The 24143-nt window shown below is 43.2% G+C and overlaps 2 non-coding genes across 2 annotated transcripts; both read left to right on the top strand.

Annotated features, from left to right (window-relative positions):
• The first annotated feature begins 11308 nt into the window (after positions 1-11308).
• On the top strand, positions 11309-11446 carry LOC119931165. Its single transcript, XR_005452022.1, has one exon. It is a non-coding gene; the product is annotated as a small nucleolar RNA SNORA7 (small nucleolar RNA).
• A 12373-nt stretch (positions 11447-23819) lies between these two features.
• On the top strand, positions 23820-23926 carry LOC119931148. Its single transcript, XR_005452005.1, has one exon. It is a non-coding gene; the product is annotated as a U6 spliceosomal RNA (small nuclear RNA).
• Positions 23927-24143: the final 217 nt, after the last annotated feature.

Below are 24143 nucleotides of genomic sequence, written 5' to 3'. Positions count from 1 at the left end.
TTAACAAATTACAAGTAGCACAGTGAGTCATACTGAAGAGGTCTAATGAAAACTGAAAGACTGACACCTTGAAAACATGAAAATATGAAGCTTCTTCACAGTATATGTAGATGTATAGAACTAAATGACTATACGGCACATAGCCTTTAGCTGTCCCTTATTAGTAGTACTAGTGGTAGTAGCATTTACTAAGTGTTTACTATGTGTCAAGCACTGTTCTAAGCACTGGGATAGATACAAGGTAATCATGTTGGATATAATCCCTGTTCCACATGGGGGTCACAGTCTAAGTGGGAGAGAGGAGTAGGTATTTACTGAAAAGGCCAATGTGAGAACCCACAGTTCCAACTGCACTGGGGGCACGTGGTGACTGACTCTCATGCTGACAAGTTTGTGGTTGTGCTGATGGCATGTAAAATGGGTTTAATAACTACCATAGCTAACTATATCAAGACAGGCACGGATTGTGAGCCCTATGACTCAGTCAATCAGTAGTATTTGTTAAGCATCTGTTGTCTGCAAAGCACCCAGCTAAGCACTTGTAATAATAATGGCGTTTATTAAGTGCTTACTATGTGCAAAGCACTGTTCTAAGCTCTAGGGAGGTTACAAGGTGAATCAGGTTGTCCCACAGGTGGCTCACAATCATAATCCCCATTTTACAGATGAGGTAACTGAGGCCCAGAGAAGTTAAGTGACTTTCCCAAAGTCACACAGCTGACAATTGATGGAGCTGGAATTTGAACCCGTGACCTATGACTCCAAAGCCGGTGCTCTTTCCACTGAGCCACACTGCTTCTCTAATGAGAATTCTCTTGTGAGAATAATATTAGCAGACATGGACTCAGTTCTCCTGGAGCTTACATTTTAGTGGGGGAAATAGATACTGAAATAATCTACAAGTAAAATGAAAGAGAAAAAGGTGATTCTAGACTGTTCTACCCATCTAGACTATAAGGTCACTGTGGACGGGGAATGTGTCTGCCAACTCTGTGATATTGTACTCTCCCAAATGCTTAGTTCAGTGCTCTGTACACAGTAAGCACTCAATAAATGATTGATTGATTAATTAATAGGGTTTGTGCTGCCACCTAAGTGGTCCTGGTGGTTGTGAGTTCACAAGTCCTTAGAAAGCACAGAGGTACTGAGGGAGCAGTTTGGAGGATGGAATCTAGAAATTCATCAGGAAAGATAGACTGTAGACTGTAAGCTCCTTGTGGGCAGGGATCGTGTCTACCAACTCTGTTGTATTGTAGTTTTCCAAGTGCTTAATATACTTTGCACACAATAAATGCTCAATAAATGCCATTGATTGACTGAAAAGTATGATGAGGCAAATATGATTTCAGGAGGACTTTGAAATAGGGAACTCTTTGGTCTGTCCAATTTGAATAGAGAGGGAGTCCCTGGCAGAGGGAACTGTGAGACCATGAGGTTGTCAGTGGGGAAAAAACAAGGCCAGGGAGTATGTTAGTTTGGGATGAGCGAAAAGTGCAAGCTGAGATGTAGTGAGAGAAGGAGCCATCTAAGTAGTAAGGAGAAAGCTGATTTAGAGCCTTACAGTCATTAGTTAGGAGTTTCTGCCTGCTGTAGAGAAGAATGGGTAACCACTGGAGATCTTGAAGAGAGGTGAGATATGTGCAGAATTTTAAAGAAAAAAGATTTGAGCAGCAGAGTGATGCATGGACTGGAAGAGGACGAGTTTTGGGGCAGGGAAGAGGTTGATGCAGTAATCAAGACTTTTGGGATATGAAAACCGCTTGGACAAACTCGGTGGCCATTTAGGAGGAGAGAAGGGGGTGGATCCTGAAGATGTCTCTGTGTGCAGGTCTTGTGGAGAAGGCCAATACTGAATAATGATAATAATAATAACTGTGGTATTTGTTAAGCGCTTACCGTTACAAGCATGGTACTAAGCGCTGGGGTGGATACAAGCAAATCAGGCTGGACACAGTCCCTGTCCCACGTGGGGCTCACAGTCCCAATCCCCATTTTACAGATGAGGTAACTGTGGCACAAAGAACTGAAGTGATTTGCCCAAGGTCACACAACAGGCATGTGGCAGAACTGGGATTAAAACCCATAGATCTACTGACTCCCAGGCATGCCCTATCCACTACGCCATACTTCTCAAGAGCCCTTTCCACACTGTGCACATATCAGGGAAGATGTATCTGGTTTCACAAGGAATGTGGTGGACCAGACTTTTATTCTCCAACTACAAGTCATTTAAATAGTGTCAACAGGCTCAAACTGTCAGCACCTGCCAACAAGTGGCAGTAGGAAGTGGGATGCTTGAGCCCAAGGCTACGTCTTGAGGTGCTCCATTTGACTAAGGAATTCCAGCTGGACGTGCATATGCGCCAGCACCCATGGCTGACTCACTTGAGTAGCATTTAATTACTCCTCCAGGTTTGGCTGTTAGTTATTGCACTGATAACTGGGTCCCCTACTTGGTTTTTCTCCCCCATCCCCTTTCCCCAACAGTTGGGGGTGGGACAGGGGCCCGGTCATTGCCAAGTCTTATTAAAATCCCACCTCCTCCAAGAAGCCTTCCCCAACCAAGCCCTCAATTCCCCTACTCCCTCTCCCTTCTGGATTTCCCATGCAGTTGGATTTGTACCCTTTAAACATTTGTTATTCACCCCATCCTCAGCCCTGCAGCATTTGTGTACTGATCCATAATTTATTTTAATGTCTGTCCTCCCCCTATAGAATTGGAAGCTCCTTGTGGGCAGGGAACATGTCTACCAACTCTGTTATACTGTACTCTTCCAAGAACTTATTATACTGCTCTGTACACAGTGTTGGATTAATATGATTGATTAATTGATCTATCAGCAGCAAGCAGAACATACTTCTGTTTAGAAAACAGATAGATGGATAAAGGTAGGCAGGGAAGAGGAGGCAAGGAACCTTCAGGCTCATCTATTATGCCCTATTGCTGGGGTTTCAGTTCACCTCATTCTCAGCCCCTTGTCAAGATGGATGACAGTGACTGGCAGGAAGCTTGGTGCCTTCCAGGATAATTTGAGGAATAGTCAGAGAGAAAGTGCTCTCTTTGGTCCTGCTGTCTTTTCTGTCTCTTCTCATCTGCTATTTTCATGGACGTATTCCTTGTCAAAGGCATTTAATTCAGATTAAATGAGGATGGTTAATTGCTTCAAATGAATCTTTAAAAAGTCTTTTTAACAAGAAGCTGACCTGAGGAAAGTTTCTCAGCTCACAGTACTTGATAAAAAGTTTGTCGATAATGAATTAGCATTTAATTTAAATTTTTAAAATTCAATACTAGACTTATTAAAGCAATTAAATGAAATGGAAAAGGACATTTTAGAAATGATAATTTATTGTGTTGCCCTTTAAATTCCAATCCTCCACAATGCCAATAACAAAAGTCATGAAGGAAGAGGGAGGCGTTCTTTGGGTTTAAAGCAGACACCGCTGATGGTGAGATTCCATCAGCGTGAGTCAGTGTAGCAGATAAAACGAACACGTGAATGATGCCTTCTGCCCAGTGTTCGCCCAGAGCCAGGCCTGTCCTGAACTGATGGGTTTGCTACCTGCAGTACTGGCACTTGGTTTCAGATCTGTCTTAGGGATTCCATTTAATAATAATAATGATAATAATAACTGTGGTATATGTTAAGTGCTTACTATGTGCCAAGCACTGTACTAAGCCCCGGGGTTGATACAAGATCATCAGGCCCGACATGGAGCTCACAGTCTAGGGAGGAGGGAGAACAGGTATTGAATCCCCATTTTGCAGATGAGGGAATTGAGACCCTGAAAAGTGATTTGCTCAAGGTCTCATGGCATTCAAGTGGTGGACCTAGGATTAGAACCCAGGTCTTCTGATTCCCAGTCCTGTCCTCTTTCCACTAGGCCATGCTGCTTCTCCCTATGTTGCCAAAGGCCCTGTTCAAGGAGAGCAGCTAAACACCAGGCAAGTTGACCTGTTGTTTCTGTTAGCAGTCCAGTACTTCATCACACTGTTTTAGATTATGTTTTACTATGTCTCTAAAACATTCTTTTCTTACTATTCACTTGCACATGCTTCTATTCAATTCACCATTCAGCAGTGGCTTTTGTTTTCTGCTATCATTAATTCTCCTCCTGTGCCCACTCAGAGAAGCTGGATTGCCTTAATCCTGGAGAATTGATACAACCCTGAACCTCGTGGTTGGTAACCTTATCCTACTGTTGTTTAGGATGGCTTATACTGGACTGATGAAACTGCTCAAGAAGTCAGTTTCCCTTCTGTGGGAGGATCGTAACTTGTCCACAATCATATCCACATACCAGGTGTCCCTAATACAAAGCAAACCATTCCTGCTGGGAAGCCACAACAGTCTTCAACCGGCTTACGGTAGAAGCAAACTCATCACCCAAAGCAATGGCAGAAGACACATCTTCCCCGAATAATAGTCATTATAATGATACTAATGGCATTGCTTAAGTCCTTACTATGCACTATATCAAATGCCACAAGATAATCAGGTCGGGCACAGTCCCTGTCCCACCAGCAGTTTGGGAAGAGAAAGATGTAGACAAATGTTAACAGAGAATCAGACTATTCAGGTATTTCCTTCAAGCCTCAGGGTCTCAGGACCACTCTTAAGTGCAGCCCCTACCGATGTCGGCTGTCTGCTTCTGCCTGTAACTTCTGGATTGTTGGTGCTTTCCTGGTGCTCTGGACAGAGTGTTGGGGATTCCATGGAGATGGTGGTCTCTCTGCTGCCACACTCCCTTTGTGTCTGCTGGGGCTTTGGAGTTCTCTTTGGCATGTTTTTTGAGGTTGTATCATGGAGTTAAACTTACTCCATTCAGATTCCCTTTCCTCCCTTCTGCCATGCCTGCTTTTATGTAATCCTGGCTCCACCACTTGTCTGCTGTGGGACCTTGGGCAAATAACTTCACTTCTTTGGACCTCAGTTACCTCATCTGTAAAATGGGGATTGAGACTGTGAGCCCCACGTGGGACAAGGACTATGTCCAACTTGATTTGCTTGTATCCACCACAGCGCTTAGTACAATGCCTGGCATATAGTAAGTGCTCAACAAATATCATAATTATTATTATTTAGGAGGAAGGTTGGATTGGAAGCTGAAGGTCTGGGAATTTGGGAAGCTATAGCCCCCATGAAAAGCTTATAGGCTGACCTGGCACAGAACAGTTTTTCACTCGTAATGAATAGAAGTTGATGGGATTTAGGCTATTAAGAAGCTTGCTGAATTATCTTAAAATCCCTTGACCTACAGTCAATCAAATGGAGTTGCTTTTGATTTTTTTTAACAGATCCCAACTTAAGAACCTAAACTTAATTCAACCAAACCAATCAGAGTAAATGAAATTGAAGGTTTTCATTGATCTTCCTCCAGGATTTATTCAGCTGAAGAGAGACCAGCCAACAGAAGAGTGATGTGCTGTCTTCAAGAGTTGCATGTAAAGGTACAGTTTACTGAGTAGCTTAATCAGTGCTGTTATCATTACATCCATCATTTTTATGTGGCCCTGAACATAAAATAAGGATCCATGTGGTTTAGCTAAGGAGAGACTTGTGCCCCTTGAAAGGCTTTCTGTAAACAATAAAGCGGATGAATGGATGTAGTGGTGAAAGACAAGACTTCTTGTTTCCAGATTCAAATATCTGGCCAACTCTGGGCTGTCCCCAAAACATGGACCAAAAGAAGTCTGACAAGGAGGAAAAGGGATTGATGCAGCTCTTCTTTCTTCCACAACTGTAGCGTGGACTAGTGGAAAGATTACAAGCTTGGGAGTCAGAGGACCTGGGTTCTAATCCCGGCTCTGCCACTTACCTGCTGTGTGATGTTGGTCAGGCCATTTAACTCCTCTGTGCCTCAGTTCCCTCACCTGTAAAATGGGAATTCAATACCTGTTCTCCCTCCTTCTTAGATTGTTAGCTCCCTGTGGGACCTTATTATCTTATATCTATCTCAGCACTTAGTGCAGTGGCTTAGCATGTAGTTAGCCTTTAACAGATATAAGCATTATTCCACACTAGAAATCAGCAGGAAGGGATAATTCCAGCTTGGGGGAGGGGTGTGTGTGGAGGCAGGGGGTGGAGAGGGGTGGGGTGTGTGTGTGTGTGTGTGTGTTTGTGCATGCAAAGAAGATAGTATCTACCTGGGAAGCTCCCAGTGGATACCTGTTGTCAGTACAAATGACGTTGGCTGGTAAGTGGCAATCTGACCCCAAAGATATTACTCATCCCTCCCCAACTCCCTGCCCCTACCCTAGCTCAGTGCCAGAGAGGCAAAGAGTTGCCAAGGGGTCAAAGTGTCTGCATTTTGGCATGGACATTCCCAGGCCTATCAGCAGGAGCCCAGACCCCCTGGCCAGGGTGCAAGTTTACTTTCTTTTGGGCTAAATCATTCACCCCAGTCTCCCCAACAATGGCAAAGTTCTTCCTTCCTGCCTACAAGAGAAGCAGCGTGGCACAGTGGAAAGAGCACGGGCTTGGGAGTCAGAGGTTATGGGTTCTAATTCCGCTCCACCACTTGTCAGCTGTGTGACTTTTGGCAAGTCACTTCACTTCTCTGGGCCTCAGTTACCTCATCTGGAAAATGGGGATTAAGACTGCAAGCTCCACGTGGGACAACCTGATTACCTTGTATCCCTCTGGCGCTTAGAACAGTGCTCAGCACATAGTAAGCACTTAACAAAAGCCATTATTATTATTATTATTATTACATCTAACGATGGTGTATGGTTGCTAGACAGCTGTTTTATTCCACCCCAGAGGTGGCAGCCTCCCCTGTGCAGTGTTCACAAAGGGCTTGAAGAACTTTCTTGGTGAAAGGTGCTACAGAATGATAAGATATTATTATTATTTTACACTGTTTGATTCATGTAACATTCATTAGATGATTAGAGCTGTTCAGATTTGATGGATGAAACAGTCTGCCTTGTCACTATATTTTTGAGCTGGTCTGCAGCTACTCAATAATTACCACGCAGCAAAGAAGGGTATGTTCAAGAATGTTAATGGATTATCAGATTTTTTTTAAGCCTCATTAGATTTTTTGATAGCTAAACCTCCCATTGGAGAGATCTCGTCTAGCATGATTTTCTTAAGCTTCTTGTTGCTTGTCAACCCACAAGATTGTCTCTGCATGGATGCTGTGCCTTAGAAGCCAAATTGATTTTCCTGCTACGCTAGTCCCTTAAATGCTTGTCTTTGCTACAGTTATTCATGTGTCTAAGTGTGAGACAGAAGGAGGAGAAAAATTAAGGTCCTCCAAAAAATCAAATAGCCTCAAAAAGGCAGCTTGGTCTTATGGCTAGAACACTGGATCAGGAATGAGGAATAGTGTCTTTTCTTCCCAACCAATTTTCTAGACCCCAAGATGATCATGGAGCATTCGCTTCAGAACTTGTACTTCATTCTCTCCATCTGTGATATTTACATCCTCCAGGCTGGATGGTTAGCCAGGTGGAAAGCTCCTATTTAATGCAAAACTGCACCAAATCAATCTTAAAACCAAGTTTATCCACACAATACATAAGCCTGAATAATGCTGATTAATAAACCTTGCAAAATTAGCCCTTGAGCAAAAGATATGAATATTTATTCTCTACAAATGCCTGTAAAGTTGAATGGCATGTTGTCTTAGAATCTCTCTTCTTTGTGGGTGGAAAACAAACAAGTCTGCCACTGCCTAAACTTCTGGAAAGGCTAAAATAATAAGTGGATATCTCTAAGATGCCATTTGGAGCATAGCTGGGAACCATGGAGCTGGGACTGGTTTTGTTCTTGCAAAAGCTTTGCAGAAGTCCAGGTAGGGTGCAAGGGATATGTGCTCCGAACTGGAGATAAGGAGGGCAAATGCAGACCCCTCCCACAGTTTTCTCTGGGATGTGGAAGCCCAACCCCATCTCTACTGTCTGCTCTTTAACTCAGTATAACTGCAAACCAGGATGATTAGAAATAAATGATAAATTTCCTCTTTCAAATATGAATTGAAAGAAAAGAATGTTCTGTTTAAGCCAGCAAAGCAAATGCAGCCCATATTAAGAAAAGAAACAGTTCCACACAAAAACATCCTTGTTTCTTTCATATCAGGATAGTGAGCTACCTGTTTTAAATCCTTTCATCTGGCAGGAACACCACAGGACCGAAAGTACTTTCTTTAACCCAGTGGCAATGGGTATTCCATAACCCCTTCAATGGGCAAACATCTGTAGTATTAAGCATTTGGTGTCATTTTCTACCTGGGTCTGTGTCTAACCCACTGTGGTGATTAAATGGGCGACATTGTATATGCAATCACTTTTTATGGTATTTGTTAAGCACTTACTATGTGCCATGCACTGTACTGAGTGCCAGGGTAGATACAAGATAATCAGACAAAGTCCAAGTCCCACATGGAGCTCACAAGTCTTAATCCCCATTTTAGAGATGAGATAACAGGCACAGAGAAGTGAAGTGACTTGAGGGAACTCATGTAGCAGACAAGTGTCAGAGCCAGTATTAGAACACAGTTCCTCTGACTCCCAGTCCTGTGCTCCTTCCACTAGAACTTGTTATTCCTTAGAGGAGCAAAGGAAGGGGGAAGAGTATGGTTTCTAGGACAAAAGCAAATCAATTTTGGCTGAAGCAGGAGATATATGGGTTGGGTTTTTAAAAATAATTTTCAGCCTCTAAGGCTTGTAAATCAGTAGACATAACCTGCTATGGGTAGGGAATGTGTCTACCAACTCTGTGGTATTGTATTCTCCCAAGCAGTTGGTACAATGCTCTGCACACAATAAGCACTCCATAAATGCCATTGATTAATTGATTGATGCTGCTTTAGGGAAGCAGCTTATCATAATGGATAGAGTATGGACTTGAGAGTCAGAAAGTCAAAGGTTCTAATCCCAGCTCCACTTGTTTGCTGTGTGACCTTAGGCAAGTCACTTCACTTCGCTGGGCCTCATCTGAAAATGGGGTTTGAAACTGTGAGCCCCATGTGGGACAGGTACTGTGTCGTACTCCATTTAGTTGTATCCACCCCAGCATTTAGTAGAGTGTCTGGCACATACTAAGTGCTTAACATACCATAATTATTATCATTATTATTATTATTATTAGTGAATACTTACTATAGAAATGACATGACCTAGTGGAAAGAGCTGGAGTCAGAGGACCTGGGCTCTAGTGCCTGCTTTACTACTTGCATCCTGTGTTACTCTTAACTTCTCCATGCCCCAGTTTCCTCATTCATTCATTCAATCGTATTTATTGAGCGCTTACTGTGTGCAGAGCACTGTACTAAGCGCTTGGGAAGTAAAAGTCGGGAACATATAGAGACAGTCCCTACCCAACAACGGGCTTACAGTCTAGAAGGGGGATATTTACCTCATATAATCTGTCTTTGATGGCCTTGAAGACCAGAGGGAGAGAAATAAAAGCTGGAGGTTATTTACATGAAGCAAGTTGCTCCTTTTCACCTCAAATATTCTCTTTTCTGGCCTTGAAGATCTTAGGTAGAGAAATAAAAGGAGGAGGTGGTTTGCATGAAGCAAATATACTCCTTTTTCAAGACCTATTCTCCCTCATACTTAGAATGTGATCTCTGGTTGGGGCAGGGAGTGTTTCTGACCTGAATACCTTGTATTGTTTCCAGCACTTAGTACAGTGTCTGCCACATAGTAACTGCTTAAAAAATGTTACAGTTATTATTATTAGGTTTAAGGCCAGGATTATATACCATACAATCAGATCAAACACAGTCCTTCTCCCACATAGACCTCACAGTCTGAGAGAGAATAAGAATTTCATTCCCATTTTATAAATGAGAAAACTGAGAAACAGAGCAGTAAAGTGACTTACCCAAAGTCACACAGCAGGCAAGTGTCAGGGGTGGGACAAAATCCAGGTCCCTTGACTTTGAGATCTATACTCTTCCCACTATACCACTTAATGGAATCCTCCTCTGAAGATATTTTCCAGAGTTTCTCTCTAGAGTAATTTTGGTACAGTATTCTGACTAGAAAATGAGGGAGTGAGGAGGACTAGAAAATGTCTGGATGGCCAATGAAAGAAGAAGGAAATTGGGATTTTGGGCCTGGAGAAGAGAAGGTCAAGGGGTGACTTACTGCTCTTCAAGGATGTGAGCCCACTGTTGGGTAGGGACCGTCTCTATATGTTGCCAACTTGTACTTCCCAAGCGCTTAGTACTGTGCTCTGCACACAGTAAGCGCTCAATAAATACGATTGAATAAACATGCATCCATATTGTGGTGACAAGCTATCCCCAACCTCCAACCCCACTGAACTGGAGACAATATACTTTCACTGTGGCAAGAGAGATTTGTTCTGGACGTAATCTTTACAAGAAAAACCTGAGCGGGTAGGCTGTTTGACACTGAACTTAGTCATGAACAGGGATACTTCTCAATGGATGGTGATCATAATAATACTGATGATAATGGTATTTGTTATGTGCTTACTGTGTGTTAAGCATTGTTCTGATCACTGGGGGAGATACAAGCTAATCACCTTGGACACAGTCCCTGTCCCACATGGGGCTCATAGCATTAATCCCCATTCTACAGATGAGGTAACTGAAGCACAGAGAAGCTAAGTGACTTGCCCAAGATCACTTAGCTGCCAAGTGACAGGGGTGATAATTGGACTGTTGCCCAGGCCCATACTACCAGGGTGCCCCGCAACATCAGTGGGGGCAGGCTCTGCATACTATGCATTTTTTACAGGTCTGTGCCATCCTTCCCTCCATTTCCAGAAATAGCAGCTGAAGATGGAAGGGCAAGGCTCAGCCTGGGGCAGCTCAAAGTGGGCAGTCCAGCCTTTCCCACATGCCACGCCCAGTGCGGCCATATTCACTGCCATCACTGACAATTTCTGCAATCATTTCCGTTGCCAACTTCCTTCCTTCAATCGTATTTATTGAGCACTTACTGTGTGCAGAGCACTGTACTAAGCGATTGGGAAGTACAAGTTGGCAACATATAGAGACGGTCCCTACCCAACAGTGGGTTCACAGTCTAGAAACTCTGAGGAGCCACCTGGGGTCTTGGTGGAGATGACATTGTGGAAGCCAACAGCCAGCAGTGATGAGTATAGCCGTGCTGGGGTAACAGTGGCCAGAATTGCCTTGCACTGGGCAAAACCTGCCTGCTCTTCCTGTTACTGCCACTGCTTCTGTTCTGGGATCCTAGCGGTTGTCTTCCTCAGGAGCAGGGCTCCCCGCTGCAGCCATACCAGTGGGTACGTGTAAGTGTCTGTGTTCCTGCTGCTGGTGGTGGCAAAGATTATTATTCAGCTCAGTGCAATGCTTGGCTCTCTCAGGATCGCACTTGGAGAATTTCCAGTACTCTACCAGTCTTGGCTATGGGAAGGAGAGTCGAGAAGAGGCCTACCCATTCCATTCCTAGCTTGGGCAGTGGCTAGTGAGTGGAAGGCAATCTCCTACAAGTCAAAACTCACCTGCGCTGGGCAGCAGCGGCCGGTGACTGGAAAGCAGTTGGTTCCCCAAAATGGACCAAAAAGCAGGAAGGAAATGGGGGACGGGCAGGGTTTCCATTGCTGGTGTACCACTTCATTATCACCATCTTCAGTGGGCCTACTTAGTCTTAAAGACTTGTTGGGCAGGGACTGGGTCTTAGCTGAGTTTCTTGTAATTACTCCAGTGTTGGAGCATTCATTCATTCATTCTTTCAATCGTATTGACTAAGCGCATGCTGTGTGCAGAGCACTGTCATAAGCACTTGGGAAAGTACAATACAACAATAAAGAATAACATTCCCTGCCCACAGTGAGTTCACAGTCCGGGGGGGCGGGAGATAGACATCAATAAAGTGCTCAGAAGATTGTAAATGCTTAATAAATGGTAGTAGAAATAATGAAAATCAATAAAATCAAACAGTGATATTTATTGAGTACTTTTTATCTGCAGAGAACTGCACTAAGCAGTTGGGAAAGTGCAGTATAAAAGAGTTGCTAGATGTGTTTCCTTCCCACTAGGAGCAAAGGTTATACTCACTATTGTTCATCTCTTTACTATTGTAAATCTTAGTAAAATTCTGGAAGCTTTGATTTTGATTTTTCTCCCTTGGCTTTCTTTATATCTTGGTAAACATTTGGAGTGAACAGTTGTTCTGAGTGCATGTAGGGTTTTTTTTTTTTTACTAACAGAGTATTTTTGTTTACGACATTCAGTGCAAGGGGAATATTTATCAGGGTAACTTTAAAAATTAATTTTCTTGATTGGTAATTCAACTATTGGGCATGATTTATCAGATATTTTCTGAGGTTTCTAATTTTTTTCTAGTTCTTCATTCTGGCTTATGCTGAACTTTGTGGAGGAATTTATTGTTAAGGTGAGGAATATTTTTAGTTTCATAAATTTTACTGTTCAATTCCAATGTAGCAAATTATATTATACATATTCCAATTCCGCTGCTTCATTAAGAACTTGAGATTAAACCTGGTTAATCAGCCCATTATTAAAAAAAATCTGTGCTCTTTTTAGAGGTTTACATCTTTGGGAAGCTAAGCCCCCGGAGACAGTGCTTCCAAGTGTACTGTTTGCAGAATTAAAATGATGTTCTACTCTCTGAACAAACTGTTTATCCTCTTGACTTTCATTCATAATTACTATTTCATTACCTGAGGGCATACTTCCATCTTCTGATTCATTATCAACAGGGGCCTCTTCGTCTGCCTTTTTGTTAATTCCTAACTGTTTTGAGACTCCTGTGTGATTTCATTGCAAGTGATTTCAGTTTTTATTAGCAGGATTGTTTTTTTTTTTCCTAAATGATCTGTCTTTCTGCTACCTTTTGTTCAGGTAGCCCAAACATGACATGTCCATAACATGAACTAGAAAATCCTGATATATGACCATTCTACACAGTGACAAGACAGTTTCCCATTGTGTCATTTCAAAGTAACTGCACATTATACTTTTATACATTTCTTCTGTTTAGTCAGTCTTCTGCTTCACCAGTCCAGCTTCAGAGTTCTCTGTTCATCAAGCACAACTCTTGGAACATTTGCAGTGCGTTGAACTCAAGTGTTGTATCTGTTCTTATGGTTTCTGACCATTGAAAAACACCACTTTCTCAACTTGATACAGCTAGTCTGTTCTTTCAGTGAGAGCAACCTCCATTTTGCTCAGTCTCTGGTGTGTCTTTTCTTTGGTGTAACAATTTGAAACTTTTTGATGAGTCTCAGACATGGAATCCAAAATCCTGAGAGTCATTGCCGCCCTTACCTGATGTCTTTTTGTTAATGGTATTTGTTAAGTATGTACCAGGCATTGTTCTAAGCTCTAGGATAGATTCAAGTTAATTAGGTCGAGCACAGTCCCTTGCCCCACACAGGGCTAACAGTTTAAGTAGAAGGGAGAACAGGTATTGAATCTTCATTTTACAGTTGAGGAAACTGAGGCCCAAAGAAGTTAATTAACTTGCACAAGGTCACACAGCAAGCCAGTAGTGGGGCCGGAATTAGAACCCAGGTCTTCTGACTCCCAGGTGCATGGTTTTTCCACTAGGCCATACAATTTTCCTACATTTAAATGTATTCTACTTTTGAAGACCTAAAGTCTCTGAGGATGAAGGGGTGGATTTCATCTGTGGGGGCTATTGCTATACTAATGCTAGTAATAGTTGCAGTAGTTGGAAGAGGAAGTAGAGTGTCTTTTTAGGATTTATTAAAGGCCTTTTATTCCTGGATATTCTCCATTGGACTAAATATTTTGCTCTAGCAGAACTGAATCTGTAATTGAGTGAAATAATACCTTCTTTTCTAATATGTAATTAGAAAAAAAATCCTAATTAAACTGTGTCTGATGCCACCTTTGTTCATACCCTCCAGAAAACTCTGGAATGGGTATGGGAGGAGCCACCTCTATTTCCATTTTTCAGTCTGGCAGGGAAATGGAGAGGGAGATGAAGATGGAGGGAGATGGTTTCATTGGATTGTTGTCTGTCTCCCCCTTCTCGACTGTGAGCCCATTGTTGGGTAGGACTGTCTCTATATGCTGCCAACTTGTACTTCCCAAGCGCTTAGTACAGTGCTCTGCACACAGTAAGTGCTCAATAAATACGATTGAATGAATGAATGAATTGGATGCTTGTTCCCAGTGGGACTGGTGTTAGTAGCCAAGCCTCACTGCACCTCTCTCCTACTCTTTCCAACAATGGGTAGTTGTCTTTCTGTTCAAAGATGAGATTGACAATATTCATTCATTCATTCAATCAATTGTATTTATTGAGTGCTTACTGTGTGCAGAACACTGTACTAAGAGCTTGGGAAGTACAAATCGGCAGCATATAGAGATGGTCCCTACCAAACAATGGGCTTACAGTCTAGAAGGGGGAAGAACAATAGTAAGATGACAGCAATAGAAAGACCATAGCAATAGAAAAAAGCAGCATGGCTTAGTGGAAAGACCATGGGCTTGAGGGTGAGAGATTGTGGGTTCGAATCCCAGCTCTGCCACTTGTCAGCTGTGTGACTGGGCAATTCACTTAACTTCTCTATGCCTCAGTCACCTCATCTGTAAAATGGGCACTAAAACTGTGAGCCCCACATGGGACAACCTGATATCCATGTGTCTACCCCAGTGCTTAGAACAGTGCTTTGCACATAGTAAGAGCTTAACAAATACCATCATTATTATTATTATTATCTGTGAGTGATTTTGGGAGAGAATCTTTTGCATGTCCTTCAGTCAATGGTATTTATTGAGTGCTTAGTATATGCAGAGTACTGTACTGAGCATGCAGTAGAGTACAATGCAGTAGAAGCAGGGGGGCTCAGGTGACAAAGCATGGCTTGGGAGTCAGCCACTTGTCTGTTGTGTGACCTTGGGCAAGTCACTTAACTTCTCTGTGTCTCAGTTCCCTCATCTGTAAAGTGGGGATTAAAGATTGGGAGCCCCATGTGGGACTCTCCCCCTCCTCCCCATCCCCATCCCCCCCCCCACCTTACCTCCTTCCTCTCCCCACAGCACCTGTATATATGTCTGTACAGATTTATTACTCTATTTATTTTACTTGTACATATTTACTATTCTATTTATTTTATTTTGTTAATATGTGTTGTTTTGTTGTCTGTCTCCCCCTTCTAGACTGTGAGCTCACTGTTGGCTAGGGACCATCTCTATATGTTGCCAACTTGTACTTCCCAAGCGCATAGTACAATGCTCTGCACACAGTAAGTGCTCAATAAATACGATTGAATGGATGAATGAATGTCTGTGTCCAACCTGGTTATCCTGTATCTACATCAGCACTTAAAACATTGCCTGGCACATAGTAAGTTCTTAACAAATACCATTAAAAAAAAAAGAGTTGGTAGATATGATCCCTGCCCTCAAGGAGCGCACAATCTAGTGATTGCACATTTGCACACTTTATCCATGAAGATACAATACTGCACTTTTTCTGGCCCCTTGTCATTCTGTTGAACACTGCTCAGGCACCAGTGGCTCATTCATTCATTCAATCATATTTATTGAGTTCCTCCCATGTACAAAGCACTGTTCTAAGTGCTTGGGAAAGTACAATATAACAATAAACAGACACGTTCCCTGTCTACAATGAGTTTACACTCTAGAGGGGAGCTTAATGGGTAAGGTTTATCCTGCCATAAGTAGAGCAATGTGATGTGCACTGAGCCATCCACATTCTTCTTCTTCTTCCCAGTCCCCTTGTGCCTGCAGTGTTATGTGGCGCCTTTCCAACACTAATCTTTCCAGGGAGGGACACTAAATTATTATCGGAAATCCAGGATGGTCTATGTTAGGGGAGCTGCAAAGAAACCTGATCAGGAAGGTAAAAGAGAAACTGCATGGCTTAATGGAAAGAGCACGGGCTTGGGAGTCAGAGGTCAAGGGTTCTAATCCCGACTCCACCACTTGTCAGCCCTGTGACTTTGGGTAAGTCACTTAACTTCTCTGTGCCTCAGTTACCTCATCTATAAAATAGGGATTAAGACTGTGAGCCCCACATGGGACAACCTCATTACCTTGTATCTACCCCAGTGCTTAGAACAGTGCTTGGCACATGGTAAGCGCTTAACAAATACCATTATTATTATTATTATTATTATTAAAATGATTATGATGATGGTAATGTTGATGAGCTCTCCCATCTTAAATAACAGATAAACCTCAGTCCAGCAAAAATAATTTGGGACCAAATGAGAGTGGCTTGACAACTGCCACTTGCTCTCCCTCATTATTGCCAGTCCTGGTCCTGATGGGACAGTGGATGCAACAAGCGAGAAAGCAGGCAAGAATTTTAGGAACAAAGCTCCTTTAAGAATGTGAGCTCCACGTGGGACAGGGACTCTGTCCAACCTGATTACCTTGTATCTACCCCAGAGCTTAAAACAATGTTTGGCACATAGTAAGCTTCTACCAAATACCACAGTCATCATCAATCCACAGTTTTATGGCTGAGGTGACCAGAGCATGGTTCTCTGCTAGAAAACCTTAGATCAGCAGGTCATTTTCTGGGCAGCCTCCAGTTGGCTATTTGAGAGAAAGTAATATGGGGCCTAGTTTTCACCTGGATCCTCAATCTGTTTACTCCTTAAATAGCACAACCTCCCTGGGGGAGCAGTGTGGCCTAATGGAAAGAGCATGAGCCTGGGAATCAGAGGACCTGGATTCTAATTCCAGCTCTGCCACTTGTCCGCTGTTTGACCTTGAACTAATCACTTCACCTCTCTGTGCCTCAGTTTCCTCAACTGTAAAATGGGTATTCAATACTTGTCCTCCCTCCTACTTAGGCCTGTGAGCCCCATGCATGACAGGGACTGTGTCTGACCAAATTAACAGAGAAGCAGCGTGGCTCAGTGGAAAGAGCATGGGCTTGGGAGTCAGAGGTTGTGGGTTCAAATCCTGACTGCGCCGCTTGTCAGCTGTATGACTTTGGACAAGTCACTTAACGTCTTTGTGCCTCAGTTACCTCATCTGTAAAATGGGGATTAAGATTGTGAACCCCCCGTGGGACAACCTAATCACATTGTAAACTCCCCAGCACTTAGAACATTGCTTTGCACATAGTAAGTGCTTAACAAATACCAAAATTATTATTAACAACACATGCCTACCCCAGTGTTTAGAACAGTGTTTGACACATAGTGAGCACTAGAAAATGCTAAGAAAGAGGAGTTGAACTTGTTTCCCCAAGTCTTTAGCATTTCTTCGATTTGATGCCATTATAAATGGCCTAGGGGATAACCCTCTTGAGGATGAACACAACTTTCATCCTTTGGGAAAGTTGCAGTAGGATGATCTTATCTACCTCACCCTTTGAATTGAGTCTTCATTATGTTCTGATGGAGCTCATCTTGGGGATAAAATTGTCTGGTTACCTGGGATTGAACCTCTAGTGAAAGCAAGCACAAATGCAGCTATTTCCACTGCCTAATCTAATTGAAGCAGTTAGAAGAACTCCAGTATGAAATTTGGGGACTCTGGCTTGGGCTTCAGGTGATAATATCATTTTTTAATGGCATTTATTAAGTGCTTACTATGTGCAAAGCACTGTTCTAAGCGCTGGGGAGGTTACGAGGTGATCAGGTTGTCCCACGGGGGGCTCACAGTCTTAATCCTCATTTTACAGATGAGGGAACTGAGGCCCAAGGAAGTTAAGTGACTTGCCCAAAGTCACACACCTGACAAGTGATGGAGCTGGGATTTGAACCCATGACCTCTGACTCCAAAGCCCGGGATCTTTCCACTGAGCCATGCTGCTTGCCCACAGGAGAAGACTCATTTATTCAATAGTATTTATTGAGTGCTGACTGTGTGCAAAGCATTGTACTAAGGCCTTGGGAGAGTACAGTACAACAACAACAAACAGACACATTCTCTGCCCCCAGTGAGCTCACAGTCTAGAGGGGGAGACAGACATTAATATAAAAAAATTACAGATACATACATACATCTGTATATATATATATATGCTTTGGAGAATGGGAGGGAGGATAAATGAAGGGAGCAAATCAGGGTAAAACAGGAGAGAGTGGGAGAAGAGAAGAAGTCTTATTCAGGGAAGTCTTCTTGGAGGAGGTGTGCCTACAATAAGGCTTTGAAGTGAGGGAGAGCAATTATTTGTCCGATATGAGGAAGGAGGGCATTCCAGGCCAGAGGTAGGATGTGGGCAAGAAGTTGGCCATGAGATAGATGAGATCGAGGTACAATGAGAAGGTTAGTGTTAGAGGAATGAAGTGTGCAGGCTGGGTTGTAGTAGGAGAGTAGTGAGGTGAGATAGGAGGGGACAAAGTGATTGAGTGTTTTGAAGCCAATGGTGAGGAGTTTTTGTTCTATGTGGAGGAGGATGGACAACCACTGGAGTTTCTTGAGGAGTGGGAAAACGTGGTCTGAACGTTTTTGAAAGTAAATGATCCGGACAGCAGAGTGGAATATGGACTGGAGTGGGGAGAGACTGGAGGCTGGGAGGTCAGCAAGGAGGATGATACAACAATCAATGCCGGATAGGATAAGTGCTTGCATTAATGTGGTAGCAGACTGGACACAGAGGTAGGGGTAGATTTTAGTGATGTTGTGAAGGTAGAACTATCAGGATTTAGTGATGGCTTGAATATGTGAGTTGAATGAGAGAGAGGAATCATGGATAATGCCAAGGTTACAGGTTTGTGAGACAGGAAGGATGGTGATGCCATCAACAGTGATTGGAAAGTGAGTGGGAGGACAAGGTTTGGATGGAAAAATAAGAAGTTCAGTTTTAGCCATATTCAGTTTGAAGTGATGGGAGGACATCCAAGTAGAGATGTCTTGAAGGCAGGAAGAAATGTGAGACTGCAGAGAGGGAGAAAATGCACTTCACAATATAATGTAGCCCAGTGGAAAGAATATGAGGCTGGTTGTTGGGAGGTCTGGCTTTGAGTCCGTTTTTTCCATGTATCTGGTCTTGCGCAAATTTCTCATTGCCTCAGATTTTCCATCTGTAACAGTATCTGCCCAACTTTCTCTAACAAGCATTCTGATATTTGCATGGCATTTGATCAGTCAATGCTTCCAGCACCTTAGAAGAAGGGTAGTGCCCAGGTGTGACCATAAAACATATTTGCTAAGGCCTCAGGTCTTTTGTGCAACTGGAGGAAACTAGACAGGATGGAAAACTACTGGGGAAATTTTCCAAAGAGCTACCTGGGAGGGGAGTTTCCCCTGTCAGTAATTAGGCCTAACAAAAAAGGCCTAATTCTTTCTCCAGCTGAGTAGAATAAAGTTGTCTGCCTTAATATGCAAATGCTTTATAACTGTGGCATTTTAATTGCTAGAGTAACTATCACCCAGCTATCATCAAACCGATTTCTATGGCCCGGATGGTGGTTCATTTCCTGAGAGAGAATGGAAACAAAGTCAAATGACAGTTTCTCAAGAAAAGATGCCCCTCGAAATCACCTATCTGCTCAATTCTTATTTACTTCCCTCCAAGGTCACAGCTGAAATACTTTTTCCCCAGAGCTGTGATAAGATCCATGGTAATGCTTTTGTGTTGGTCTATCACAGCTGCCCGGCATGAGCTAAATTTCACACTAAATAATATCATTGCCTTGGGATTTTTTGTTCTTTTCATCTGTCACTTGCCCATTAAAACACAATAATTAACCATTTGGGTTTACTTTCCAAACAAGTTTCTACTCATTTATTTAAAAAAATAATATTGGTGCACTGAACTGTACTTATCATCAAAAATGTGTATTACTGAACAGCCATTGGGTACATGACCTTACTAGGTACTAAATCTCACTCATTTAACAATCTGCATAGTACTTAATAACTGAGAAGTAGGGAGGACTAGTGGAAATAGCCTGGACCTGGGAGACAGAGGAACTGGGTTCTAATCCCAGCTCTGCCGCATGTCTGCTCTGTAACCTTGGGTAAGTCACTTAACTTCCCTGTGCCTCAGTTACCTCATCTGTAAAATGGGGATTAAAATGTAGCCTCTCCTACTTGGACTGTAAGCCCCATGTGGGAAAGGGACTGTGTGCAACCTGATTAATTTATATCTATTCCAGTGCTGATTACAGTGCTTGGCACATAGTGGAATTCATTAAGTGCTTACTCTGTGCCGTATTCTGTACTAAGAACTGGGGAAGATACAAATTAATCAGGTTGGACACAAATCCTCTGTCCCATATGGGGCTCACAGTCTAAGTAGAAGTACATACATTTATCATGAATGATGCTAACTCACTTTTTAAAAAACGGTTATTTGTTAAGTGCTAAGTGTTAAGTGTTAATATGTTGCCAACTTGTACTTCCCAAGCGCTTAGTACAATACTCCGCATACAGTAAGCGCTCAATAAATACGACTGATTGGTTGTTAAGTGTTAATGTGTTGATCACTGTTCTAAGTGCTGGGGTAGGTACAAGTTAATTAGGTCAGACACAATCCCTGTCCTTGTTGGGGCTCACAGTCTAAGTAGGAGGGAGAACACGTATTTAATCCCTATTTTAAAGTTGAGGGAACTGAGGCCCAGAGAAGTTAAGTGTCTTGCCCGTTATCACACAGCAAGCAATTGTCTGAGCTAGGATTAGAACTCAGGTCTTCTGACTTCCAGGCCCATGCTCTTTCCACTAGGTCACGCTGCTCCATCTGCTCATAGGCATCTGAAATATCTAGGCAAATGTTAGTAGAGTGGGAGAGAGTGGGTCTGAAGCCAGGATTTTCTGTAGTTTCCATTTAATGGAAATTACAGAAAATCCTGAGCAGCATTCAGGATGCAGCCATGAGGAAAAAAGGAACCATTGGAATTCCCCCACCAAATCTCATCCTTTCGTTTATTCATTCACTCCCCCAGCTACCTACCTGGAATTTTCCAGCAAACTGTTGGACAGTTCCATCCCACACCATTATCACATTGTCAGTATAGCAAGAAGGTTCAAGGAATTCAAAGATGCCTCATTCCTACCTCCTCCCCACCCACCTGTATATTTTTTCCCAGTGCTTATTTACTACACTACTCTGCACATAGTAAGCCCTTAATAAATATTAGTACCACTACTCCTGCCCGCAGGATAAACAGAAGCCACTGCTGTAGACGAGAGGGCCACCAGTAGCCCGGCCTGCCCAATCCCTCCTTTTCTAGTAGAAATAGGACTGGGGTAGGCCATGTACAGGACCTTATAGGGAGATTCTGAGGCCCTCTCTCATTACAGTTGTGAACTCACTCTCACCTCCTCCCCCAGGCCAATCTTTCCAGTCATTTGATTTAAGCAGGAGGAAAGCTGGGAATGCCAACCTAGAATAGTTTGCCTAATTCATGATGGTCATCCAAACATGAACTTCTGCTGTAGCTGATACATTTTTGGAAAACATGCAGATTTACCTCAAGAAGTCTATCATCCAGTCAATCAGTTAATGGTACTGAGTGTGTGATCTGTGCAGAGCATTATACTAAGTGCTTGGGACAGTATAATACAGTAGAATTGGTAGGCAAGGTCCTTGCCCTTAAGGAGCTTTTCAGTAAACTACACTCTAGTTCAGCTTGTCCACTCTCACCCCCTCGGGCAATAGAAGCAGCAGGCTTATTTTGATTAACCTCCTCTGACACAAAATTCTAGGACTCCGTGGGTGTTGCAAACCAGAAACTCACTGAACTTGGTAGGATCAAGAAGATCCAAGGCTTGCAACCTATTAGAAATCCATCTTTGCTAAGAAGTATCAATCAACCAGTGGTATTTATTGAGCGCTTATGTAGAGGGCTGTAATAAGCATTTGGGAGAATGCAATATAACAGAACTGGTAGACACATTCCCTGTCCACAATGACTACAGTTTCAAGGGAAGTATACTGAGGAGAATTTACTACATTAATTAACACTTAAAGCACAATCATAGATTGTGAGCCTCTCGAAGGACAAGATCTCTGGCTTATTCTGACCTGTAGACTTTTTTTCCCAGTGCTTAGTACAGTGCTCTGTACACAGTAAAAAAACTTAATAAATATATTTACTACTACTTAAAGGATTGACTTTCTAGGAGAGTTTGAATGGGGTCACAGAGAAAAAAGTGAAGAAAAAAATTGTGTTAAGGTAATCTGATTTTTATTTTTAAATGGTGTTTGTTAAGCATTTACTATGTGCCAGACACTGTACTAAGCACTGAGTTCTGTACTATCCTGCTGTCCTGATTTGGACAAGACTGTCCAGTTTGCGGTGTCATGTCGTGACATGCAACATCTTCCCTCCCAAACCCTTATCTTCCCTTATCTTCCCTCCCAAACCCTGCCCTCTCCCTGACTTTCCCATCACTGTAGACAGCACTACCCTCCTTCCCATCTCACAAGCCCGCAACCTTAGTGTCATCCTCGACTCTGCTCTCTCGTTCACCCCTCACATCCAATCTGTCATCAAAAGCTGCCGGTCTCACCTCCGCAACATCGCCAAGATCCGCCCTTTCCTCTCCATCCAAACCGCTTCCCTGCTGGTTCAATCTCTCATCCTATCCCGACTGGATTACTGCCTCAACCTCCTCTCTGATCTCCCATCCTCCTGTCTCTCCCCACTTCAGTCTATACTTCATGCTGCTGCCCGGATCATCTTTGTGCAGAAATGCTCTGGGCATGTTACTCCCCTTCTCAAAAATCTCCAGTGGCTACCAGTCAACCTACGCATCAGGCAAAAACTCCTCACTCTCGGCTTCAAGGCTGTCCATCACCTCACCCCCTCCTACCTCACCTCCCTTCTTTCCTTCTACAGCCCAGCCTGCACCCTCCGCTCCTCTGCCGCTAACCTCCTCACTGTGCCTCGTTCTCACCTGTCCCACCGTCGACCCCCGGCCCACGTCCTCCCCCTGGCCTGGAATGCCCTCCCTCCACACATCTTGCCTAGCTATCTCTCTTCCTCCCTTCAAAGCCCTACTGACAGCTCACCTCCTCCAGGAGGCCTTCCCAGACTGAGCCCCCTCCTCCCCCTCCTCATCCCCCCCCGCCTTACCTCCTTCCCCTCCCCACAGCACCTGTATATATGTTTGTACATACTTATTACTCTATTTTATTTGTACATATTTACTATTCTATTTATTTTATTTTGTTAATATGTTTTGTTTTGTTGTCTGTCTCCCCCTTCTAGACTGTGAGCCTATTGTTGGGTAGGGACTGTCTCTATATGTTGTCAACTTGTACTTCCCAAGTGCTTAGTACAGTGCTCTGCACACAGTAAGCGCTCAATAAATACGATTGAATGAATGAATGAATGAATGAACATCCTAAGGTGGGATCTCTGAGAACTCCTTATTTCTCATTGGAACCATCAGCCACAGCCATTCCCAGCACAGTTCAGCTGGCAGTCCTGGGCCAACGAGGGGATTTCTCCAGCATAGCCAGTTTAACGTCATCAGGAAATTCCAATTCCCAGTTATAGGGGGGCTGGAGGGCTGTGTTGATTGCCACCAGACCCTGGCCATTGCTGCCATCTGGTGTAACCACTGCTACCACACCAGCCTCATCTCTGGAGTATTCTCATTGCCAGTACCTCAGTAAGGATTTTGTCCCTCCATAGTACCCTTTCTTTGTCCCTTTCTTCTCTTCCTGTAGTCTCTCTGTGCCTTTTCTTTTTCTTTCCCTTGCCCTATCTTTGAAAAATTGTGGTATTTTCTAAGTGTTAACTAAGTAGAGCGAAGAATTGTACTGACTACAGTGGGAGATAAAGTCCCTATCCCTCATGGGGCTCAACAGTGTAAGGCGGAGGGAGAACTGGTATTTAATACCCATTTAACAGAAGAGGAAACTGAAGCACAGAGAGATTAAGTGACTTACCCAAGGTCACACAGCGGGCAGTGGTAGAGTCAGGATTAGAGTGCTCGCTTTGGCAGCACATACACTAAAATTGGAACGATACAGAGAAGATTAGCATGGCCCCTGCACAAGGATGACACGCAAATTCGTGAAGTGTTCCATATTTTTACTTCTATTTATTCTGATGACTTGACACCTGTCCACATGTTTTGTTTTGTTGTCTGTCTTCCCCTTCAAGACTGTGAGCCCGGTGTTGGGTAGGGACTGTCTCTATATGTTGCCAACTTGTACTTCCCAAATGCTTAGTACAGTGCTCTGCACACAGTAAGCGCTCAATAAATACAATTGATTGAATGAATGAACCCAAGTCTTCTGACACCCAGGC

Source organism: Tachyglossus aculeatus, chromosome 7, assembly GCF_015852505.1.
Source record: "Tachyglossus aculeatus isolate mTacAcu1 chromosome 7, mTacAcu1.pri, whole genome shotgun sequence".
Taxonomy (NCBI): domain Eukaryota; kingdom Metazoa; phylum Chordata; class Mammalia; order Monotremata; family Tachyglossidae; genus Tachyglossus; species Tachyglossus aculeatus.
Note: the sequence above shows the minus strand (reverse complement) of the source record. Positions and strands in the feature narration are given on the sequence as shown.